The 26,225-nt window shown below is 37.6% G+C and overlaps 1 protein-coding gene across 1 annotated transcript in view; it reads right to left on the reverse strand.

Moving 5' to 3' along the window:
* The window catches only part of LOC109433196 (LIM/homeobox protein Lhx6-like), an 811,403-nt gene that overhangs the window by 775,938 nt on the left and 9,240 nt on the right, over positions 1–26,225 (reverse strand). The window contains exons 2-3 of the mRNA XM_062860812.1: positions 20,550–21,457; positions 10,860–11,258 (exon numbers count right to left, since the gene is read on the reverse strand). The gene's annotated coding sequence lies outside the window, so the exon portion shown is untranslated. The remainder of the gene's footprint in view (positions 1–10,859; positions 11,259–20,549; positions 21,458–26,225) is intronic.

Raw genomic sequence — 26,225 nt, forward strand, 5'->3', positions numbered from 1 at the left:
GCTCTGCTTCGATATAACGTACACTTCGATATAACGTACAAAGAGAAAATTTTTTTGTACGTTATATCGAAGAGTATCGTAAAATGGGGTTACTTTGATAGTTTTTCAGCAAATTTTCTCAATATTTTTACATGTAACCGTATTTCCCCGAGTTTTATATTTTTAAAACAAGTACTGGGGTATCAGTTATCAATTGCAATTAAAAGATTCGATAATCTGAAATATTTTGGATAACTTTTAGTTTGTCATATAACCGAAAATCAGATTTTCATTTTGGGGTTACTTTGATAATGCCCTAAAAACACATCAAATCTCAAAAAAAATAATCACAGATTGAAATCTTAGGAGTATGAACATGATGAGAGAAGGCTTGTGAAATATATTACATAGAATTTTAATATCAAAAACTGATTTTTTACTAAATTCTACATATAAAATGAGTATGTGGAGTATTGAGTGCAAAACACAATAAATTTAGCTATCAAAAATCATTATCTTCGTAATAATAAATGCTTAGCGGTACATCAACATATGATTATATGCTATTCATGGTTAGTTTTCTTTTTTTGGGTAGTTTTTCAATGTTTAATTAACAAATTTTGAACAACACATATTAATCTACATGATATTACAAGAGCATTGCATACTTTTAGGCGTTTATCAATGTATGGAGAATAATATCCCAATTTACAAAATTGCTTCCATTTCGTAAAAAACACACTTCGTTAAGAGATTCAAGGCCAGATTTGGAATCTACTATGATGAATCTATCGAGAATAAGAGTCCATTCATTGAAAAAATAGTTCTAGCGAAGTCGTATAGCAGATTGTTTGAAGGGGTTGATAAATGACAAAAATATCAACAATTTTTATTTTTTGTCCAAAAAGGTGTATATAAACTAGATTTTAATGAAAATACGTCTAAGATGAACTTTCATATGTATGGAATTGATTTACGTTTACCATTTTCTTAACTGATTGAAGGAATCATACTTATAAGATAAATTACTCAATGCCTGCCGCACGATCAAAGCTACCCGCATTATCAAAGATACCCCGTTTTACGGTACCTGTACAACTTAAGAAAAAAGCTAATTTATTATCATGACATTCAAGCTCACCTCAGTGTTTGTTGAAATACACTTGGTTTACCTGCGCTGCGCGTTTTCGGCAGACTAACTTGAAAACAATGAAACGTGATTTCTCGCACAGTTTTCACAACTCCTCTTTGGCTAGCGTCACCTATTATTGATTATCAGGGCCACAAAGCAAAAACGATTACTTTTCGCATTACGTCAATTACAATTACGATTACAAATAGCATTATGTCAATATAAACGATTCTAGATTATGCAAGTGTGTATGCATACTTTAATCATTATTTATTTTTACATTTATGCGATTTCATTTGTTCACCAATGTGAGTTATTCTGGCATAATAAGAAAAGCACCGAGTGAAGTCGTATAATCATCGCAGTACGCAATTATGCGAAATCATATGACACATTGCGAACTCGCTCAGACGCTTATACGAATAAGTTAAGTTCATCGCAATAGAACAACAGAATAATGTTTACTGTGATGTGGTCATACCTTATACAAGTTAATTTGTATTCTGATACGTCTTTTCAAGATACATAGCAATAAGCTCAAAAATTTACACCATACCTGTACACCCGCCTGGAACACTAAGCAGCAAAGTTCAGTGTACTGGTAAAAGTGTCAAAAACAAAATGCTTGCGGGGATTTCTTCGGAAATTACTCCAGGAATAAATTGCGGAATTCCTTCAAGCATTCCGTCAGTAGGCACCCTCGCCTGCAATTTCTGCAGGGATTTTTGCAGGGATTTTTGTTTCAGAGTTTCCTTAAAAATCCTACCAAATAATTAATTAGGAATCTCTCCAGATATTTGTTAAGCAATTTTTCCTTTTCTTTTTTTTCTAGGAAGTGAGGATGTATCTTACAAAGTTTTTTAATGTATTCTTCTAAGTGGTAATCCTGAAATTCCTGCACAAATAACTCAGAGATTGCTTCTGGAATTTTGCCCAGGAATCCATCCAGAAAATGTTAAATTATTTCTTCTAGAAATTTTCGAAGGTATCATCAGAAGCTTTTTAAGGGATTCCTTCAGACAATCCTCAAGACATTCCTATGGAAATTCCTTCAGAGATCCCTTCAAATATTATTCTAATAATTTTTATGCCTTTTTCGCAAGATTTCAGGAAACATTCCTGGACAAATGTCCAATACAGTACCAGCAGGAATCTCTGAAGAAATTCCAGGATATATTTCTAATGGGAAAAACATTAGCAATTCCTATAAATTCTTTGTAAAAATTTCTGTATGTATTTCTGTTGAAATTTCCCAAAGAATTCTTGAAGATAACATAAAAAGTATTTCCAAAAAAAAAAACTTTCCATGTATTTTAAAAAAGTTTTTAGAAGAGTTTCCGAAAAACTCCTCAGAAGGAATACTTTTGGAGAATTCTCTTGCTGACATCCTTGAAGAGATAAGTGAAATTTTGAAAAATTCCTCGGAGATATTTTTGAAGGAGTCTCTGGAGAAGTTTCAGAAGGAATCTGAGCACGAATTTCCGAAAGAATTCCTGAATAATTTACTGAAGAAATCTAGAAGAAAACTGATTTCTGAAAGAATTTGTAAGGAAACCAATAAAAGCTATTCTTGAGGAATTTTTGAAGAAAATTCTGGAGAAATTCTCCATTGAAATTCTGTACAAAACTCATCCTTCCATGAGGATATACATGGATGGTTTTCTAAATTAGTTCTTCGATAAATTTCTGAAGTCTACCAAGGATTCCTGAAGAAATTCGTGGAAAGGTTTCTGAAGGAATCCATGCTAGATTTTCTAAGATAATCTTTTGGGAACATTTGGAGGAATATCTGGTGAAAAATCAGAAACTGATTTCCTGAAGACAATATTTCCGAAAGAATCATTAATTTTTTTTAAAATAAGATCCCGTGGAGGAATTTCTGGGGGGATTTTTAAAATATTTCTTGGATAAATTTGTGAAGATATCCCGGGACGAATTTTTGAAAGTATTCTTGAAATTAGAAAACTGATGAAGGATTTTTTTTTCATATACGTGCGCAAATGTATTCGCTGCCGGTTTTCTTATATTTAGGAGTAGACATTTTCAATGTATGTATGTATGGAGGCACAAACATTTGATTATACATTGAGTAATATGTTTGCGAAAGCGCAGAAAGATTAGAAAAAATATTAACTATATTATAATATTCAGGAGTGCGGAATAAAAATTTCTCAGAATGTTCTCAGGTGATGTTTCTATCAATGTGGGAAAACACAAATCTTTGAAAAAAGCAAAGGTAACTTCTCTTATATTTATACGAGGTGGCAATTTCATTAAATAATCAAATCAACCAATCATATGAATTAGCAATCATATAATATACACTACCCGCCATAAATATGGAATCGCGTATTGCAACACTCATACTGAATATTGCAGCACCCAACAAAGTTTGGCATCACCCTAAAATGTGAATATTTCAGGTCTTTGAGGCACAAATCACTTATGACCCCCAATTCTCTTTCAAAATGCAACTCGTACCCACAACCTAATTGGTTCTAGGTTTACACTATTTTCCTCCTTATTTTGGGTGATGCCAAACTTTTTAGGTGCTGCAATACTGAGTATTGCAACGATTCCATATTATTGGCGGGTAGTGTATATGACCTTTTATTCTAACATTTATAACATTAGAGGCTCTTTTGCAATTTCAAGATCAAAGAGCTTTTTCAATACACTACTACGAATGGTAGTGCCAACAAAAAATTAATTACATATTAAAGAGATAGTTTAAAAATATTGAAAAAAGGTATAAGAAATATTCACAAGGGCGATTTTCTTTTTAATTCGAGCGCGTTAACATATCAAACGTCACATAGGAGATTTCCAAATGTTTTGGAGAGTGGAAGAAAAATGCCCAATATCACAGTAATTCTCACACATATGTGGGTGCAAAAGCTTGGTAATAACTATCTAGGTAATTTACTTTACAAGAAAGCTGTTTTTCTTATTTTTGTGAGGGTGCCAAAAAAATCGAAAAATTCAAATGGGGATTTTTTTCCAGTCAGTAGGGCGGATACAATTCCTAATTTCACTGAGTCTGGAAGCCTATTTTCTAACATTTATGAGAGCGCAAAAAAAACAGAGAAAAAATACATTTTTTTATTTGTTTACATATGTTTTTTCGAGGGCGCTCATAACGGGAATGGAAACTTTTTTTTGCCTCAAGAGCTGGTTACTCAGAGTGTAACTTGGAGTAACCTCGATAACACCACTTAATTAGTATCCATGTATCCAGGCGCAAAAACATTGCAACAATTTTATTATAGGGGAGACTGAGTACACTTGATCCCTTTTTCTTAATTTGCCTTTGAGTAAAAAACATAAAAACTAGATCCGTTTTTCGTACAGAATGGCAGGAAAACATCTATTGCAAGTTTATACACAACAGAATTGCAACACAAGGACTTTAAATTAGTGTTAAAGTTTTCAAAACTGTGTTTTCATGGAGGCATGTTTTACACGCAGAATAATTTTGCCTAGTAGAACTTAAAAACCTGACAATTAGAATTAATCACATACGTGTATATTGAACCAATTCACCTAATTGTTTAGTTCAATGCAGCATATTTTTTAAAACAACAAATTTTTGAGTAGACCTCAACAACGCTTCTAGAATTTAATTTCAAATGTAAATTATTGTTATTAACCTTCCAGGACGCGCGCCATCAAGTAACCGAAACTGCACCGCGCTCGCGCTGTATACGAAAAGCGAGGTTTTTTGGTAGTGTTGTACTTTTTACAACAGCGCGCGCGCTGAAGGGTTAAAAAAATATAGAATCAAAAATGATTATTGTCTGAAATACAACTGTCGTCATTTTTCGTTTACATAGCCAACGGACAAGGACCATTGTGAAATAACGACGAAAAAGTGAAGTGAATAATCATTTTGAACCATTTGCACTTTTTTAAATTTATGAACCCCGACGCGATTTATTGCACAACTGCAGAGATGCTAGAGATCTATGGATTATCGTATTAGCAATACTGGTTGGGTAAGTTTTTAAAGTTTGTATTGATTTTAGTTTAATATCCAAGTTTCTTTACATTTTTTAGCACTTCATAAATGTACGAGGAAAAGTCTATTAATGGCCGAACGGACCTCCCAAATTGATTCATGATACCGGTAAATTGCAATATGATTGTTAACATGTAAACTATTTAATGCTTTCTTCTCTTATAGTTCGTCACCGATTACAAAAGAATCAGAAAGAAACACAACACAAGACGAGAAAATTAGGAAGAATTACATCCGCATATAATTCAGTTGCCTACAACGTCTCCAAAAATGTGTGACCAATTCCTCATATTGCTTCTGCGAATTTAAAAATATAATAAATAGCGTAAAAATGCGTACCTCTGTTTTTTTTGTTTACTATTTTCAATAATAATATAAAAACAAATCGCAAATTCAACAAATGTAAATTTTAAATTCAATAAAATTGTTACAGTTACATCAACACATTGCATTTGTTGGTTTGACAAATTTTAATTTTTGTTTCAACAAAATTTATTATTTGTTGATGACATTTGTCAATTTTAAGCGATTTTAGAAACAACAAATTTATTTTTTCGAAACTATTGTGTTGTTCTTTGCTGTGCATACATCGCTCCTGTAAAGAGTGAATATGGCAGCATAATCGATCACGTTCGCTATTGTCTCGAGTGAAAATCAAAACAATAGATGCGCGGGTGTTTAGTGTTCAGTATTGTGTCGTTCTTTGTTGAGTATTGTGTTGTTCTTTACAGAGAAGAACATTAATCAAGACAAGTAGATGATCACCATTGTACCACAAAAACCCCACAACAATTGGTGAGATCTTTCCAATATTATTTATTTATAAATAATTTTACTTCAGTATATTTACTTTATAACTGCATATAAGATGAAAATTCGCTATTTTCGACATCCTTTCATCTATAGGAAGATGCTTCTGTTCTTGGCTCTTTCTAAGTTGATGAAGGGATTTATAAATGCTTGCAAGGACTTGGCCAGGTGTGTGAAGCTGAGTGAATCTATGACATTGTAGATAGTAGCGACATCAGCAATGTCAATGGAAATATTCAACTTTGCAACTCCATCCAAGATTTGTGCAAGTATTCATGCTATGCTATATTATGCTAACAAATTTATTTTTCGAAACTAATAAGCGTTATCATTGAATCAAAAAGAGTTACCGGTTAGCCCTGAGTCAATAAAAAATAGTTGAATCTATGCATAATACTTTGCTTTTACATTATATTTTTCTGCGTGTATGATGTAGTTTTCAAAAATGGGTCACAATTGATCCCATTTTGAGCACATGATTGATTTTAAGGCAAAATAACTTCAGAAGCTTCCTATTCATTTTCTTTTGAAACATTTTTGTATTTTTGATGATATGGTGTATTTGAAATTGTAAGATTTCCTTAATTTGTTAAGGATATGCCGTATTTTGAAAATGGGGAGACTTGATCCCCTTTTTTATGGTGTGTAATACAATAATAAATATCTGATACATTTTATCATTGAGTATACTAGAGTTCCGAGTAAGTAGCGGCTTTCGAATAGAATTTTATTTTTCACATGTATGTAATCCTCGAGGAATCAAGTCTCCCCATGTCACTGTTGTACATACTAAGCCGCATTAATTAAAATATTTATACAACAGCCTTATTTGGATAAAAACGTTTGATAGTGTTTTGTTTATACTATGTGCTGTGAAATTTTGACATGATTTGGTTCAATTTTTACAAAGTTATAGAGATTTTTCGGAATCGCCTTAAAGATTTCTAAATGACTGAAAACAAACCATCACCCATTAAAAAATAATGTAATGCACAATCGAAATTACTACTAGTCAAAACATTGTCGTTTGTTCAGATTTAGCTTTGGAAAAAATATGCTAGAAGAAAACTGTTTTTGATTCCGAGAAAATATGGGGGAACAAGTCTCCCCAGGGATCAAGTCTTCCCTATACCTCATATTCGACAAACACGTTGAAAAAAGCAAAGACATAGCCAAAGAACAGCAGCATGACCTTTTAGCTCATAAACCGCGTAGATCAAATTTTGCCCATCTCAATTATCTCAACATCGCTAAAGAAGCCAATTCAATTTTCGTCACACTATGATGTGTAGAATGGTCAAACATTATGATTTGATCGTTGCTTCGGATAGAATGAAGAGAATCACTACAAGACAAGACTTATATTGATGTTTTAATTCAGTGTTTTATAAAATATATATCTAAAAACCTACAGTTTTGTGCACTTTTTTCCTTGACCAAAACACTTCAGCTACATAGACTCGGTAATGCATGAATACTACCTAATATTAAGATTTAATTCAACAGTTACCAATAATGAATTCAACGTGATTGCATGACTAACAATAGATGTTTAAGGTTAACTGTGACCCTAAACTGTAATTTTTTGATTTCTCACAACGTGAGTTTTGATAAGTTTGAAACTTTAATTATGAACTGAAAAACCTAATAAAAATAAAGCGGTTGATATCATCCCCACTGAAATAAATTTTGTTGTTGTTTCCACCGAATCCATGGTAAAATTAAGAACTGTACCAACAATTTTCAACCGAATGCAAAATTCTGTTAATTGTACTGAAACATTGTCAATATTACCATGCGTGAAGTACCATTGACTAAAAACATTCTTGATGTTACTATTTTGACATTGTATTTTTGACCATGTTTATCTAAGACGCGCAACATTCAAGTCTACATGGTCGAAATTACAATGCCCAAATAGTAGAACCAAGAATGTTTTTAGTCAACAGTAATACACGCATGGTAATATGACAATGTTTCAGTACAATTAACAGAATTTTGCATTCGGTTGAAAATTGTTGGTACAGTTCTTAATTCTACCATGGATTCGGTGGAAACGACAACAAAATTTATTTCAGTGCCCCTTACAGGCATGCAATATCAATACACATACAGGTATGTTCCGTTTTTATCAACACGGTCCGCGATTTTCAGTTGACAAAAACGGAATAGTGATAAAAACGGAATAATTTTTTTGACAAAATATTTTGTTACATTTTTATTCAAATTGGACGATTTCCTGTAGAACACATTCTAAACGTAAAAATATGTAATTTATAATGAAATTTAATTGTTTTCGATGGCTTTCAGCACGTCTTGGTTGCACAGTTCAAATTACAGTTTTCTGACTGTGACGTCGACACCATCTTACAGATTCCTATGAAAGTTTCAACTAAGATACTACTTGATAATTCATGGGCTACATCTCGTAGCGGTGAGTCTACGCCGAATGAAGCATTTGCCTCCACTAGTCTTGGTCCTGGGCCAATCGCTTCCAGTCACCCTCAACATTTAGAGTTCTTAGGTCCTACTCAACTGCAAAAAGCCACCGTGTGCGCGGTCTACCACGAAGCCGACGGCCCCTACCTGGTTCTCTGCTGAATATGGTTTTAGCTTGTCAGCTCTTGGCTGGTTCGTCTCTAACCTAGATGTCTCTTTTAAAGTTCTCCTGGAGTTTCTAAGGGATCCCTTCAAATATTCCACCATGAATTGGAATTTATCAACCATACTTACTTATGCATTATGTTGGGAACAGCTCGCTGACGTTGTGTACGATTTGGGCCTGGAATGGCCCTAATGCACAAGCTGGGCTAAGAAAATCATTCTGGAATTTAACCTAGGTCCTAGTTCATCAATTCATCCAACAGTTGCTTTGCAGATTCACCAAGATTTTACTTTTGAAAAGTAGGAGTTTCTTCGTTTCTTCAATATTTCCTACGGGAATTTTTCCAAGACTGCTCTGAAAACCTTCGAGGGTTTTTTTTTCTGAAATTTCTCCAGGGGTTCTTTCTGGGATTCCTTCAACATTTTTTTCTAGAATTGCATCAAAAGTTCTATCTTGAATTCTTTAAAGGTTTTCTAATGATATTTTTTGTCTTTGTTTTGGTATTTATGCGCAGTAGAACTACTGGAACTTTCAGAGATTTTCTAATACGATTCTATCTTTCATCTTTGTTATTTCCTCATGATTACTAGATGAACCAGCCTTGGGCTGAAAATCTCGTTAGTAAAAATAATATTGCAATAATAATTATCCCAGATTTCTTACTGCGTTTTCTTGGAATCTCCCAGAAGTTTAGTCCAGTAATCTTCCAGGAATTCTTACCTAAAATCCCCCAGAAGATTCTTCATGGATAATGTTCTGTATAGAAATCTCCGGGGAGTTATTCCTGTGGATCCTCCAGAAGTTCCTTGTGGGAGTCCTTGAGAAATTCATTCTAGGAATCCTGTATAAATTCTTTCAAGAAACCAACCAATTGTTCCTCGAGGGATACTTCTATAATTAATGGGATTTCTGCAGGGTTTTTTAGGAATCTTTTGTTTCTTCTTGGAATCCTTCAGGAGTTGCTGGAGAAATCGTTGCCAAGATCCTACATAGACTCCTCCTTCTTTGAGAAACAAATTTCTGAAAGATTTAACTCCTAATTCACCTAAAGGAGCTTCTGAATTATTTCCTGACGATTGCTGAAAAGAAATCCATTAAGTTATCTGGAGGAATACAAGAATCGCTAGTAGGAATCATTGAAGAAAATCAAAATTGCATTTTGGAGCAAACGAAAGATGAAATCTCGGATAAAATTTTATAGTAATCTCTTGTTAGGCTAGTAAATATAGCTGTTTCGATCTGGAAAATTTGGACAGGGTATCAAGGATGACAAGAGAGATCTCTGGTAGAAGTTTGAGCCCCGTCGAAAAAAAAAAATAGCGACCAGGAGAGAAAAATTCAGCACATCGCATAATTTCAAGAAAACGTGTACAAAATCACGTGAAATTTATTTCACCTTAAAAGTCTTGTAAAAAAAATTGTAGTGTAAAATATCAGGCAAGGACAGGTAAAGAAAGCCCTAAACTGTTTAAGTTCTCGAGGATCACTTAAAGTGGCAGGCCAAGTTCCAGTTCCAGAAGAAGAAGAATGGAGAAGAAGGATCTTCAGAAGGAAGTTTTAATTGGTTTAATTTTTCTAATTTTCAAACAAGAAGTAAAATTATGCTTGAGAGAAAGCATGAATTATCATTATTCATAGCTGATTTTGAAATGTGTTGAAAGCTACTGTGGCGTATACGTCTTCTATGTCATCATTGGTAGTTGTTTCAATTTCATTCATCGATGCATTGCCTCAAGATTAATGTTAAGCTTTAAATTACTCGTGTACGAGGAAACAAATTCTACAAAAAAAAATAGTGTTGACAAAAACGAAATGAAATGTTGACGAAATCGGATAGTGACATAAAACGGATAGTGATTAAAACGGATAGTGACAAAAACGGAACATACCTGTATTGTAACTGAGACTCAATATCAGCACTAGTCATGTCATACTGCATACAAATCAATTAATGGAGCAAATATTCCCCAGCTAACTTTTCCGACAATCCCATACACAACTTCTTACATTAGCTCGATAAAATCTGCCGTCCACAGTAAAAGAACCATCAGAAGAAAAAAAAACAATATTGAACACCATCCAGTTACCCCACTCTGATCGCATATCCTTTTTTCCCGACTTACCTAGCACGGTATATCCTCATCCTCACCCACACCGACCAACCGTATCCCACACGAGCGTTTTCCCTGAGCACCCCACAACCCACCACCCTCGCTCCGTGCTTCCGCTTTATTTCCCATTCCGTTTTACTGGCATTCATTAAAATCCGTTAAATTAAATTACTTTTATATTACGATATTGAAACGTGCACTTACCCAATTGATTATACGAGCTCTCGGTGCTGCCTCTGCCAGATATGTTTTCCCGCTCTCTCCGGTATTTTTTTTCCTTGCAGCACACTCACAGCAGCAGCACACTGAATCGGTACTAGGTTGGTACACTCCTGAAACTGTTACTCGGCGCGTTGCTGCTCGTTAAGTCCTTCTCTCACTACTTGCACCGCACCACACGGCTGTTGGTTTTTCTCTCTTCTTGGTTTGCGAACGTTTCGTTTCGATTCGTTTTTTTTTTTGCTTTTTTCTCCGGAATTTAATGGAGTTCTGTTACACACCGAACGGGAGGAGGGCTACCGGCGGCGATGGCACTCTGCCTCTTTTGGAGCTTGATCTTTCTCCCTGGTTCACAACTTCACTTCTCACTCTCTGCTTTTCTTCCTGTTGGGGTGGTTCGTGTAGAAAGGATTTTGTGAATTGATTTTCTGTTGTTTGCATTTCTATGAATTAGCCCTCGGAGGTGTCATTTATAGTTCAAATCAAATAAACAAAAGTGATAATAATGCATTTGTAAATGAGCTTAAACATGGGTATTCAGAACATTATCCTCGATAAGTGCATCGCGACAGTTTAAAAAATCTGATTTAATTTCCAAATTCATTGAAAAATCAATCGAATGAATGAAAACAAGGAGGCCCACGGTTTAGAAACATTAGAAATGGCTCCAGGATTCGAGAAAAGACACTCACAAAAATTTACGAATTTGGAAGATAACACTAGTTTACAGCATTTTTGAACTCAGTAAGCTGATGATCATTTTTGGCGTAGAATCATGCCATGAGTTCGAAAATGCGAAAGAAAAAAATTAAAGTAGAGCGGAAATTTGTTCGACTTTCCATATGTACAAGGTTGATGATTTGAAGTCGATTTTTGTTCTATTTTTAAGCAAAGTCGCTCACTTCAAACATCTCATTCTCCGTAATCAATACTCCGATCGAGCTTAGTTTTTTACTGTAACTCGCCTACATATGATATGCCAATAAACGGAGAAAAAGAATTTTTAAATTGCTTTTTTCTTATTGAAAAAAAAAAAAAATACATTTCTTCATATATTTTTGGAAATTTCGCTAAAATTTTAGGAGATCGTCCCTAAAACTCGCCAATATCTTGAATTTCATCAATCTGACGCAAAACCAGCATTCAGATGATCGAATGGTATTATATTCAGTTTTTAATTTATGGAAAAAGATTTAAAATTGGTTGAACAAAAAGCTAGATATTTGAATTTTAGTTAATTCCATATTTTAAAAAGTTGTAAAACTCGATATTGAGCTAAAACTCAAAAACGGTTCTACTTAAAAATTTTTGAAGGTCGGTTTAGAAATCAGCGCTAAATTGTGCTTCAAAAATTTTGGTCGTTGACAGAAGTTCACGACTTTTATTTTATTTTGTAAACTAGTGTAATCCAGCAAGAGTCATACCAGCCGTTTGTGGAAAATCTTAGACGAAAGATTGTCGATGGAAATTTCATAATGTTTTTTTCGTGGCCAAGCGGTTGGCGGCGTCAGTCGTTTAGGTGTCTCGTAAGCCTCGGAGTGTGGGATCGATTCCCGCTCCAGTCGGGGAAAACTTTTCGTCAAATGGAAAATTCTCCACTGGGCCACTGCGTGTTATATGTGTTGTCCGTTGTTTAATGTTAGTAATGTTCAGTCTATGCGGCATCTGGCCGAAGACGGTGTAATTGTCTTCTTTCTGAAAAAAAAAATGCTGTCATATATCTTTAGCAACTTCAACTTCATAATATTTCTGAGGACTGTAGGATTCTGTAGGATATACCTATCAGTGATTTAGAAATCAAAATACAAACGTGTCAATGATTTCAAAGGAGTCTTATTCTGATCTCATGAGTTGGCCAAAGAGCATGGAAGAAATTTACCAGGAATTTTATCCACCAAATACTTATCACTGTGAGAAAAATTTCGCTATGAGTCTGTTCAGGATCTCATCTTAAAGTTCCTAGAAATTTCCTTAGCAAGAACAGTCTAACAACTGTGTTTCTCGTACGACACTCCGCCAAATAATGAACACAAAATGCTACACGCTATGTCCAAAGGGAAGTATTATGAAAATCGAATGTAGGTACTTCAAATGTTTTTCCATAGGATCATAGGTTTGGACCTCTAGTTTGAGAATCGTTGCGGTTCAAAATATTTCATCTTGGGTTTTCCGATCTTTTATGGATTTTTTCCTATTTCCCCATACAAATGGCGAAAAAAGTCATTTTAAGGGTAGTTTCATCCCATATAAAAATGTATGAAAAAAAAACCCAAGATGGATTATTTTAAATCGCCCATATTCTGAATCTAAGGTCCAAAAATATGGCTCTAGCGAATAAACTTTGAGTAACAGTAATGATCAGATGCACAGCGTAGGGTTTTTATTTCCAAAGAGTGTACCGTGCGACAAAGGGTCTGAAAACCCCTGAGCCAGAACTTTCAGTATTCAGAAATATATTTTGGAACCCAGCAGGGAATCGCAGCAGAAATGCATGGCAAAAAGTCTGAAATTGTCAATATTTCCAGCTTCTGTCAAAGATTGTTATTATTATTATTATTCATTTACGACACTTTACCTAAAAGTGGACATTCATGTCTGGTGTCAAATATTGTGAATGGCATGACTTGTTTCGTTTTGGACGGACAAGAAATATTTATTGTAGGGTTTCTATTATGCCCGATTTGTGACCAGCAGAAGATTCGATCAAAGAAGTGACCTGCTGTTGTGCTAATGATTGTCCCATGTGCTATGAAAATTCGTATCTACATGGGACAGTCATACATAGAACAGCTATAGCTTTCTTAAAAAAACTGGTGTCACAGTGTTCGATTCGAAAAATTCAAAATGGCTCATGTTTGAGTTGGGAGACCTGATGACGAGAAAGCGATCTTCGTGCAGTTAGAGCAAACATACGATGATTGCTCGCCGCGTGACGTGAAAATCGTTGTCGGCGACATGAACACGAAGGTAGGAAGGGAGTAAATGTACAGACCGGTAATCGGGCTAAACAGCCTGCACGCCGTATCGAATGATAACGGCCAGCGATGCGTAAACTTTGCAGCCTTCCGTGGTATAGTATAGCATTGGGAAAATCTGGCCAAGACATCGATTTTTGTGAATCGATTCGAATCGGATCAGCAGAATCGATTCACCAATTTAATCGAATGCTTTGAATCGATGTTTTCACATCGTTTCGATATTATAAAATATTTCAAAACTGTAAGATGATTCAATTGCTGCATGTAGTTTAAGTTCATGGCATGTTTTATTTGTCTAAATAATTTCAATATCAAAATTTTGAGATTGCACATCGAACATTTCGCGACCCTGATTCGAAAATGGATGTAACGTTGAGACGGGGCATAAAAAAAAATTTAAAGAAAAATCCTGAGATCCTGATATTTTCCAGAACTCTTCCCAGAACAGAGAAGTATTCCCATATAGTACTGAGATACAGACTGCCGAGAGAAATTCCCCCAGAATCTTTGAAGAGACGTCTCAAGAATTCTGAAAGGAGTTCCTCTCGAACTATGACAGAGGTTTCTACAGAATGCTGAAAATTATTACACCAGAAGCCTGAGCGACATTATCTAGAAATGAAGGCAAAACTCTTCTGGTATCTCGGTAGGAATTCTCCCTATTAGGAATCTATTTATGAATTTCCTAGAATCCAAAGAGAGATTACAGCATATCTATGAGACGGATTGTCTCAGAGTCCCGAGAGAAATTCTCCCAGAGTCATGTGATAGATTATCTCAGAATCCCAAAAGAAGCTTCCCTTGGGATTCTCCAAAAATGTTACAGAATCCTAAGATGAAATCTCCCAGAATCCTAAGAGGTATTTCAAGAGCGGTTCTTCTACATTATTGAGATAAATTCATCTAGAATACTGAAAGATTTTCGGAATCCTAAGATGAATTTTCCAAGAAACTTAATAGAAATGACCCAGAATCTTGAAAAGGGTGACTTACAACCCTGAGAAGGATTACCCTAGAATCCTGAGAAAGGTTCTCTCAAAGTACTGGGCAGGATTGCCAAAGAAACCTGAGATATACTATCACAGAATTCTGGGATATAGCAACTCCCCCAGAATCCTGAGAAGAATTCCTCCAGAATTCTTTTAAGTATTTACCCAGAATTCCCCTAAAATCCTGGGTAAAATCCTTTGGGATGCTGAGAATGATTCTGCCAGAATCTAGAAAGGTATTCCCCAGAATTCTACGAGTGATTCCCCCAGAATCCTGAGAGAGATCATATGTGGGGTTCTTTCAGATTCCCGAGAGAAAAATACCTAGAAACCTAAGAAGGGTTTTTTCCGAAAAACTGATAAGGATTCTTCCAGGAAAGGATTACGAAAACTTCTAGAATGGACTTCCCCAGCATCTTGAGAAGGATTCTCTGGAATTCTGAGATGTATTCCCACATAAAACAGAAAAATTACCGCAGATTCCTGGAAGACATTCCCCAGAATCTTTGAAAGGACTCCCCTAAACTCCAGAAAACAGAATTCTACTGGATTTCTCGTAGAATGCTGAGAAGGATTTCTTCCAACAAAATCTATGCGAGAGATTCTCCAAAATCCAAATTTCCAAAATCTTAGAATCCAGAGATTCCCCAAAATTCTGATAGGTATTCGCATATAACACTGCTAAGAAAAAACCCTCCAGAATTTTTAAGGGGACTCTTTTATAACTGTGAGGGTTCCCCTAAAACTCTGGGAGATTCCTTCAATATGCTGAAAATTATCACACCAGCATCCTGAGAGACCTTATTCTAAAGAAAGAGAGAAATACTCTTGCAGTAGGAATTCTCCCTGAATTCTATTAAGGATTGCCCTAGAATCCTGGGAGAGATTATTCCAGTTTTCTGAGATGGATCTCTCAAAATTTTTTATAGGAATTCTTCCAGAATCCTGAGGGATTTCCTCGGATTCCCGAGATGGATTCTCTCTGAATTCTGTGACAGATTGCCTCAGAAACATGAGAAAAGTTTTTCCTCGGGATTCTCCCAGCTTGCTTAGTCGGATATCCTCAGAACTCCCTGGCGGGTTCTTGCAGAATCCTGAGAGGGATTCTCATAGAATGCTGAGAAAAAATCTCCTGCAGTATTGAAAGACATCCCATTAGAATCCTGAAATAGATTGTTCCAGAACTCTGAGAGGGATCCTCTACATTATTCAGAAAAATTCATCTAAAATCCCCAAAAAAATTTTTTTTGGAATCCAGAGATGGACTGAACTAGAATCCTGAGAAGGGTGCACTAGAACACTGAAAGGGACTCTCTAAATCAATGTTTCCCAAACTTTTAGGAGGTTTCGCCCCCTTGGAGCTTGAGAAAAATATTTTCGCCCCCATAAAAATATTTTATTTTTCTATGATAAAAGGATGAAAATATGAATTTTTATGCAAATGCAGAAAAACACATGAAAAAATGGAATTTTTAACCCTCGAGCGATCGCGCTGTTGTATTTTGTACAACACGATGAAAAAATCTCGCTTTTTGTACTCAGCATTAGCGTGGCGCTGACGCAGGTAGTCAACCGCGCGAGTTACGGAAGGTTAACAATACATTTTGAAATCATGTTTGTGCTATACATATTCTTGAACAAAATCGACCAAAATAGAACGAACTGTTAACATTTACAAACGCTTGATATCCTCAACTAGCTGTTTTACTAATACTCTAAATGGGCAAAGAGACGAACTAGCCAAGGGCTGAAAGTCTCTATAATAAAGATAAGTCGTGGAGCGGACCTGGTGTTAAGGTTTAAGTACGTGACTGTCACGCTGAGGAACTGGGATCGAATCCCACTCCCGACAAACTCACAAAATGTGAGTTCTTCCTTCGGAAGGGAAGTAAAGCGTGGGTCCCGTCCCGAGAAGAATTAGCCTAGGGCTAAAAATCTCGTTAAAACTGATAAAAAAAGATAAATCAATCAATCAAAGGGAGTTCTTCAACACCCGAGATGTTTGGTCACAAGAACTCAAATAATCCTGGTGGGAAATTACAATTACAAAAATATATTTTATGATAAAAAGAACAACTAAGAAATGTATTTGTGTATTTTCGAATGCAATCAGGATTGCTTAGTAATTGGAAACCAAGAAAATCCAGTAATGCGAATTCACAAGCATCCTATGATTTGGAGAACTTTTATTGTCAGATAAGTGGATAGTCAGACATGCAGTCATAACTCGGTTTTGAGAAAATTCAACACTGAAACTGTGGCAAAAAGAAATCAAAATAAGTCCTAGTAATAAACAATGTTTGGAATTCCTCCAGGAAGCTTATTTAAAATATTTTCAAACAATGTTTGACGACTTTCGTCTGGAAAGTGTTCTAAGGTTCATCTTAAACTTCATGATTTTGATTGAGATTTCCATGGAAAAAACGCATGTAAATTAAAAACAAAACATTCTTATAAAATCAAAAAACCCTATCGGATCTCCAGAATCACTAGGAATTCTTTCGGAAATTCGTGTCTTATTTTTTTTCTAATTTTGTCAAAAAGTTCACATGGTTCACATAAACATAAAAAAATCTGTTAATTTATTCGAACTCGAAATAGACATCTTTTAATAACCCTAGAAACAATAAATCTTAAAATGCTAGGGAGTTTCAATGATTCAGTTGACATTCTGAACTTGTATTTCAATACTTTTAATATGTCTCAATTATCGCCCCCTTTTTTAGAATTTTCACCCCCCCCCCCCCCCCCAATTTTGATTTTTAAAATTTTCGCCCCCTTCGGCCTGATTTTCGCCCCCTAGGGGGCGATTTCGCCCACTTTGGGAATCATCGCTCTAAATCATAAGGAGGATTCCTATAGAATCCGTAGAAAGATTCACTTCGACGCCTGGGAGGGATTGCCCAAGAAACCTGAGATGTACAGGTTTGCCTGAATCTAGTGGACCATAAATTATATAGACCCTCGATTTTATGTACTTTTTTTTAAATTTTTATTTAAATTTTATTTTATCTACATTTTTTTAAGGTTAAATTCTACAGTACATTCTAAAAAAGGTAATTTAATATTTTTATATCGAATGAAAAAATCTAATATAAAAATCGATTCGGTCGATATCGTGGGGCTTCAACATCGATTCAAAAAATCGATTGATCGGAACAAAAACATCGATGTTGCGAACATCGATTCAAAATTGCCCAACGCTAGTATAGTAGTCCGAAGCACTTTCTTCCCCCGCAAAGATATCTACAAAGTCACCTGGAGATCAGCCAACCATCAAACAGAAAACCACATCGACCACGTTCTAATCGACGGAATTTCTTCTTGGATATATCTAATTCTCGCACATACCGCAGTGCTAATATAGATTCGAATAACTACCTAGTCGCTGTATGCATGCGCTCAAAGCTTTCGACAGTTATTACCACAACACCACAACAGAGATCAACATCGAGTGGCTGCGTAATGTAGAAGTGGCTCAAGACTACGCGCAGCAGTTAGCAGTGGTCCTAACAACAGAAGAGCAGCAAGGCGCAGCTATACTTGAAGATGGCTGGAGGGTCATCTGATCCGTAGTACCTCGGCTCACAGAAATCACAGAAACGACTGGTACGACGGCAAATGTGAACAGTTGGAAAACGAGAAGAATACAGCATGGGCGTGAAAGATGCAGCACCGGACGAGGTCGAATGAGATACGTTATAGAACAGGCAGAACTCAGTCTACCGGATGGAGAAGTTCCAGTAGGAAGAACGCGATCGCGAAGCGATGGAAGAGCTGTACCGCGCTAAGGACATACGGATGTTCTACGAGAAGCTGAACCGCTCGCGCAGAAGCTTCGTGCCACAAGCCGACATGTGCCGAGACAATCACGGAAATCTTTTCACGAGCGAGCGTCAGGTGGTCGAGAGGTGGCGGCAGCTTGACGATGAGCAACTCAATGGTGACGTTGCAAGCATCGAAGGTGGCGTGGTAAGAGATCCAGGAGTACGTGCGCAAGACGAAAGATTTCCAGGACCTAACCTCTAAGAGATTGAGGAGGAGGTTGGCTGGTTAATTGGCCGCTGGAGCAGATCAATTAACAAGCAAACTTCTAAAATACGGTGGAGAAGCACCGGTGAGAGCACTATACTGGGTCATTACCAACATTTGGGAGGAGGAAGTATTACCGGAGGAATGGATGGAAGGTATCGTAGTCTCATCTACAAGAAGTGCGACAAGAAGGATTGTGGGAACTATCGCGCGATCACACTACTAAGCGCTGCCTACAAGACATTCTCAAATTTCATGCCGCCGATTGCAAGTGAGTTCGTGGGGCAATATCAGACTGGATTCATGGGTGAACGCGCTACAACGGACCAGTAGTTCGCCATCCGCCAGGTGTTGCAGAAAAGCTGCGAATACAACTTGCCCACACACCACTTGTTCATCGATTCCAAATCGGCGTATGGTACAATCGATCGAGACCAGCTATGACGGATTATGAACGAGTACGGATTCTCAGATAAACTGATACGATTCGAATGATCAAGGCGACGATGGATCGATATGCGTAGTTCGAGTATCAGGGACACTCTCGAGTCCCTTCGAATCTCGCAGAGGGTTATGGTCTTTCGTGCTTGCTGTTTATCATTGCTCTAGAGTGTGTAAGAAGGAGAGCGGGGATAAACACGAGTGGAACGATTTCCACGAAGTCCGTTCAGCTGCTGATGATATTGATATTAAAGCTCGTAAATTTGAGACGATGGCGGAAACGTATATCCGACTAAAGAGTGAAGCCAAGCGAATCGGAGTAGTCATTAATGTGTCGAAGACAAGGTACATGATGACAAAGGAATCCAGGAAGGAACCACCGCGCCCGCCACTCCGAATTTCTATCGGTGGTGAAATCGAGGGGGTTGAAGAATTTGTGTACTTGGGCTCACTGGTGACCGCCGACAACGACACCAGCAAAGAAATTCAGAGACGCATTGTGGCAGGAAATCGAGCTTACTTTGAACTCCGCAGAACTCTTCGATCGTATAAAGTTCACCGTCATACGTAGTTAACTATTTACAAAACGCTGAAAAGGCCGGTAGTCCTCTATGAGCACGAAGCATAGCATGAAAATCGGCTACGCTGAGCGGGACACGCCACTAGTTGGTGTTGTTGGTCACGAATTGGTTGGTTATGAAATACCATGGGGCTCCATCGAACTCTTCCCAGCAGCATTGGAAGAACAAGGAGCCGCCTGGTTGTCGATGGGGTAAATTAAATCTTTCCAAATGTGGGAATTCATCGATTTTCACGCCGTTCTCGGACTAAACCTACTCAATTTCATATCTAGTTTGATTGCACCTGAAGAAAATCTGAAAATATAATTAAATTGCGTGTAGGTGTTTCACCCCGGTGGAGATGTGCCCTTAATTCTCCTATAAGCTTCCCAAGTTCAACGTTTGAAATCCAGTGATTTTTATTACGTGACAGCCATTGCATCATAGTTTTGTAAAATTGTGAAACAATGCAGTTACGGCCCGTTCTAGTCTAGTCACAATTTTAGACTTAAACTAAAATATTGGACACTCTAGTCTAATGTGACTAGTCACAAAAACATTTTAATGCTCATAGGTCACACAAATGAATCAAAATCACCGTTCATTACCTACCACAGTTGTCCGGGGGCTAATCCATGAATTGCAACAACATTTCCTCTGCAACAACCACCCTACCTGTTCACTGTCCGAAGCGAGCGAATGGCAATATCCTTGCCACACGACGACGGTTCACCGTATGATGCCTGGCTGCGCTGGGAAACCGTGGGCGCGGGCAAAAAAGGTGCTGACGATAACACAGGCAGGCAGTACCTACGCCCGTCGCTCGTCGTGCAGTTTTGTGCGGCCGGCGTGCGCGCCGTTTTTCCACCCAATCTTCGTAAAGTGTTCAGAGTTCACCCGTCTGCAGCAATGACGGCAGCAACCGGCTATGATGCTGCTCCTGTTGATGATGATGGTGATGACGCCGATGATGGCGGTGACAGTAGAGAAGGTGATTTCACTTTTCGCAAGAGTTTCGCTTGGCCGGTTTAACGGTATGTATGCGGATCGGCGTGTTTCCCGAGAGCTTCCTAGCTGCCACCGTAGCCTGTGGATGCCACTCAGTGCCAGGAGGAACCACGCTATCCGGCGGTATGTGATGTTATTACTCCGCTTATAAAGAGAGGTGTGTAAAGTGATTTTATTTGATTGTATGGGAAATGTTTTGATATTTTTATCCTATTCTGTGCGAAGTTTGAATGCTACTGTTAGCACTGTGTGGTATGAGAATGAAAACGCTCTCTCCAGATCTGTGCACGCGTCAAGCTTGCGATGTACCAACGGTTTCTATTATTCCGGCAGGAGACGTCGCGCTAACGTTTTACGGAGTATGAATGGAGATTGTGGAATTTCGCGGCACTGTTCACCTTTTTTTATACACAATGATACGTTCTGCTTTAGTTTTTTTATTTCTCTTTTTATGGCTTACGTTAACAAGAAAATTGAATATTTGTAAAGCGGTCAGTATTATTTACAGTGTTTTGATTTACTTGAATGTGAGAATGGTCCTATCGACTATCAATGTACGTTGAAAAGCAGTTTATCTGAAAGTATAAATTAAAAAGGGTTAAAATTAGGTATACTCTTAATTTTTTGTTTTGTTTTTATTAATGTGTATTTCAACTTATAGCTAATTCTACACTTTTTACTCTTAATATAACATACTGTTTGATAAACTTTGAAAAGAAAAGCAATAGACAAACAATAAAAACATAATCTTTAATCTAAATTAGCTACGATAAGCAAGATAATCATTTGGAAAAAAATGCCCGTTTTATGAGATTACATGGTTTGAACAGATTTTACCATTTTAATCATAACACCTGATTACTCTCGATCTATGTAATACCACAAGAGATGGCTTTCCAGTCTGGAGAAAAATAAATATCCTGTTGTGTTGACAAGATAAAACAGCAGTTTGTTTCTTTTTTTTTCAAGACTGAAAGGCCACCTCTTCTTCTTCTTCTTGGCGTAACGTCCTCGCTGGGACAAAGCCTGCTTCTCAGCTTAGTGTTCAATGAGCACTTCCACAGTTTTTAACTGAGAGCTTCCTCTGCCAATGACCATTTTGCATGTGTATATCGTGTGGCAGGCACGAAGATACTCTATGCCCAAGGAAGTTAAGGAAATTTCCTTTACGAAAAGATCCTGGACCGACCGGGAATCGAACCCGTCACCCTCAGCATGGTCATGCTGAATACCCGTGCGTTTACCGCCTCGGCTATATGGGCCCTTCAGGCCACCTCTTCTAGTATCAATCAAACAATCGAAAAACAGTATACAACATATACAAAATAAAGGTATTGGTTTTTGTTATTTTGCCTCTTACTACCACCTCATGAAAGGCATATCCTGGAATGGTAGTACTTAAAGTTATGTCTTGATATATTATTCTGTTGTTATTTTTCCTGCTCGGTTTGAAAGAGTTTGATCTTACCTAGTTTGGGTAGTGGTTACTGTTGTGACAGCTCAGATCAATCTTCAGCATCAGAGAACAGCTTTAGTCCAAGATTCTTATTTTCATAAGGGGGATTTCATTGTAATTTAGCATTAAGCTATATAGTTTCGCATTATGCGTTTTAGCCGGCGGTGTTTGCTACTTTCAGTAAAAATTAAATGGCAATCTCGCGTGTCATGCCTCGAGCGGCAACTAACTTCCGCTGATGAGATTTTTTTGAATGCTTGTTCGATACACACTTCCCCGGATGTGCGAATATTACATCTTCGGATGAACCTGATGTCTTTTCTTATAGTTGTGATTCTCTGACTCCGAGTTGGAGTATCATGACTAGCAATTCAATGGGCACTAAATCGCTTTGCTTTTTTTTGAACCTCCAAAATTTTAACACTTGGAACATATTTTTATTATATTGCTAGTTTGCAGACTTGCTGCAGGGTATATTCCCAAATTTTGGCGGGATATTACTGTCAAGTTTATTCCGGAAGTGAATAATGCATCGTATGTAGATCAGACCCATCAGTTTGACCTTTTTTTTCTGAAATTATTAGATCGTGTAATCAAGCACAACATCCGTGATGTTTTTCCGGCAACATGCCTCTTCATGTGAAGCAACATGCATTCCGCTGTGATTCGTTTACACAATGTTGTTCACGATATCGAGAAAGCATCTATGCAAAAGCAATCTTGTTTGGATGTTTTCTTGGATTTCAAGGATGCTTTTGAACACGTATCTTTCGATTTCATAATGAAAACCGCATGGATTTTTCGGTTTATCTTTGATGTTTTCCAATTGGATTTATCAAATGCTCGAAAACTGACATCTCTTCTCGACATCACGTCAAGCAGCGATTAGGAAATTGAGTGCTTGTGAATGCCCCCATACGGGAGTCTTGTCGCCACTTTTGTGGTATCTCGTAGTAGAAACGCTATTGAGACAACACCATGTGGTTTTCCTAGTTATGGTTTTGTCTACTACAAGCCTCAACTGGCTGCTTCATTTGTATGACTTGGTTGAGAATCCAACTATGGAACTTCGTACTTTAGTTATAGCGCAACTGCGTTTCCGAGTACTCGGTAAACACTTGATTTAGTATAACTGATCTAAGAAGTCTGAATCTTCAGGATGTTCTGTTATTTTGAACCCGCTGTGTTAAGTAGGGTGCCTGTACCAATTATGGCACTACCTAAGGAAAACTATTTGTACAAAAATAGCGAGAAGACCAACGAATGTCATCAATAAGTTAAAAGACAGCTTAGTTTCCATACTTTACAGGAAAAATATAGAAACGGAGCCAATACTACTTTTAGTATTTATTACAGCGTGTCCCAATGATAGGAACCCTGTACCAGTTATGGTTACATTTTTTAATCCGGTTCCTTTTCGCTCTATTTTCATGCATTCCTTATGGGATTAGCCAAAACTGCCACACTCTGGCGAAAAAAGGTGCAAGGAAGCCGAAATTTTATGGAAAATGATTAATTTCTACCATAATTGGAGCAAAATGTGGAGTTAAAATGAGTGAACGTGATCTGTTGTTCACATTTTTTATTGTTGAATTACATCGTTGAAGGGTGAAAATCAACTAGGGTAAATGCACCAATAGTGGTGCTATTAGTAGCTCATTGTAGTAGATTAATGGAATAAAATTGATGATACCACAAAATAAAAAGTCTGAAAACGTTAATCGGTAGATTTTCATTTAAAGTTGCTAGGAAAAATGTAAAAACCATCGTTTATGTCAAATTTTTCTAATAAATTGATTGGTTGATTGATTTGTCTTTATTAAAGAGACTTTCAGCTTTTGTTTTCTAATAAATCGCTTGCACCAACTATAGGTTCACGGTTCCTATTATGGTGGTAAAATTTAATATTGGTTCCTATAGTGACGCATCCCATTGAAATCTTATGGGACCCACCACTATAAGAACACTACCACCACTATAGGTGCAAAGGAGCAAAAAAAATAGGGAAAATAATTGTTTTGAATGGGGTTTTCGACAAATTCTGAACACAAAACTTAAATGAAGTCATTAACTACGCATAATACATCTATTAAAAATATCATTTACAAGCTTTTTCTATGAAAATTGCCACTGCCACCACTATTGGTACAACCTCCACTAAAGGAACGTTTACCCTGTGGCGAATAATTAGTACTATAGCCATAATTGGAACATTTCACTTACCCTAGCTAAAGGTTTACTTCATGCCCTTTTCAGGGCGCTACACAGTGGTCCAGATTAGAAAATACCTGGCAAAAATTGCCATATCATAGTAATCTGCTAGTTTTATCCTAAATGAATGTAATGGAACATTATTTACTTCTCAATTTCATATTTATGACATTTTCGTTATTTGTCGATTTCTTCAGACGAAATCTGAACAAAATGGATGTTTTCATGTAATTTTGTTATGTACATATCATCATGGCGCTAACGTTTCCACAGCTCTTGACAGCTGCATTTTTTCTTAATCAATTGTGCATATTTTGACAAGCATTAGAACGGAATATCGTCGCGGGGAGCATTGGGGAGCAATTTATAACACACTTTGAAGTTGAAGTGTAAGAGTTCCTCGAATTTATAACAAAATAATGACAATTTTGACGCCAAAAGTGTTTGTTCTCCTGCTCCATTGCAGATACCTAGTATACACAAGAACCTACGAATAAATGTTTGGAAGAAATGATATTAAAGAACTTTTGTAGTGATTGAACTGGTTTATGCTCTAGCTCTTTATCAAAAAGTCTATAATGCAGGTTGTTACCGAACAGTAACATTAGGTTTGCAAATTTTGATGTGGGACGGTAGGGCTACATGATGTTCAGTTTTCCAACGAAACATTTGAATGGTGTAGTGGTGCAGGCGAAAAATAAAACGGCATACGTGTAGCCGATGAGTTCAGGCAAACTGAAGTTAGCTGCAGTGATGCGGAAATAGAAATGAGTGCTCGTTACTTCGGGCCATGAGTGACGATCGACCGAAGAAGGATCACGAAGAGCGATTGGGGCAGTTGGTTTGCAGAGGCCGAAAGGGAAAGACCGAACAAGTGGTCCCGTCAATCTACGGGCGGGAGACCGCTCCGTAGTCCGGGTCTGCCGCGCATTGTAGTCCAAGACGGTAGAATCCATCGCCTCATCGGGACCGACATAGTCCGTGAAGAATTAAGCCAGCAGAAGGGGAAAAGTCCACAGACCCCCTTGACCAACCAGTAGACAATTGACCATTGCGTACCCACGTGACAGCCGGATGAAGCCATCTAGCGCCGAATCTAACGGAAACCAGCCACTATCCGACCATTGCATCGGGTCTGTGACGGCAACGGGAACGTTCAGCCCACCCCCCCCCCCGCCCGTCTTCACCACCAACAAGCCAAGATCTCGTGTTTCATCGCCGGACGGAAACCGGCAAGTCCGCCTACAACCTCCGCAACTACCCGCAGGCGCATACAACAGGCCTTACCAAGCCCCCCCCCCCCTCGTCGGACGAGCAAGTGGCCCGAGAGGATCCGCCACGCAAGCCAGGGGTTCATTCATCGCGTTCCGGCCACGTACCGCCCCCATCAACTAGCCAGTACCCCACGATCGTGAGGCCACGTGTCGATCGGACCCAGAAATGTAGATCTTTGCAACCAACAGTGATTTCCGCGTCCGCAGCACCACCATGATCACCTGAATAAACATACGTAAGTCTATTTTAAATTGTTAGGCTTCCCACATCCAAAACTTCCCCACCTCTGATACGCCCTGGGACCCGGGAGAAAAGAGGCCTTGAGTGGGCACCCCGGAAGCGGCCGTGGCTGGGACCAGCCGCTTGGGGTTTAGGTTAGTCCCCGTCTAGGACGACGAGAA

This window comes from Aedes albopictus, chromosome 3 (assembly GCF_035046485.1).
Source record: "Aedes albopictus strain Foshan chromosome 3, AalbF5, whole genome shotgun sequence".
Lineage (NCBI taxonomy): Eukaryota > Metazoa > Arthropoda > Insecta > Diptera > Culicidae > Aedes > Aedes albopictus.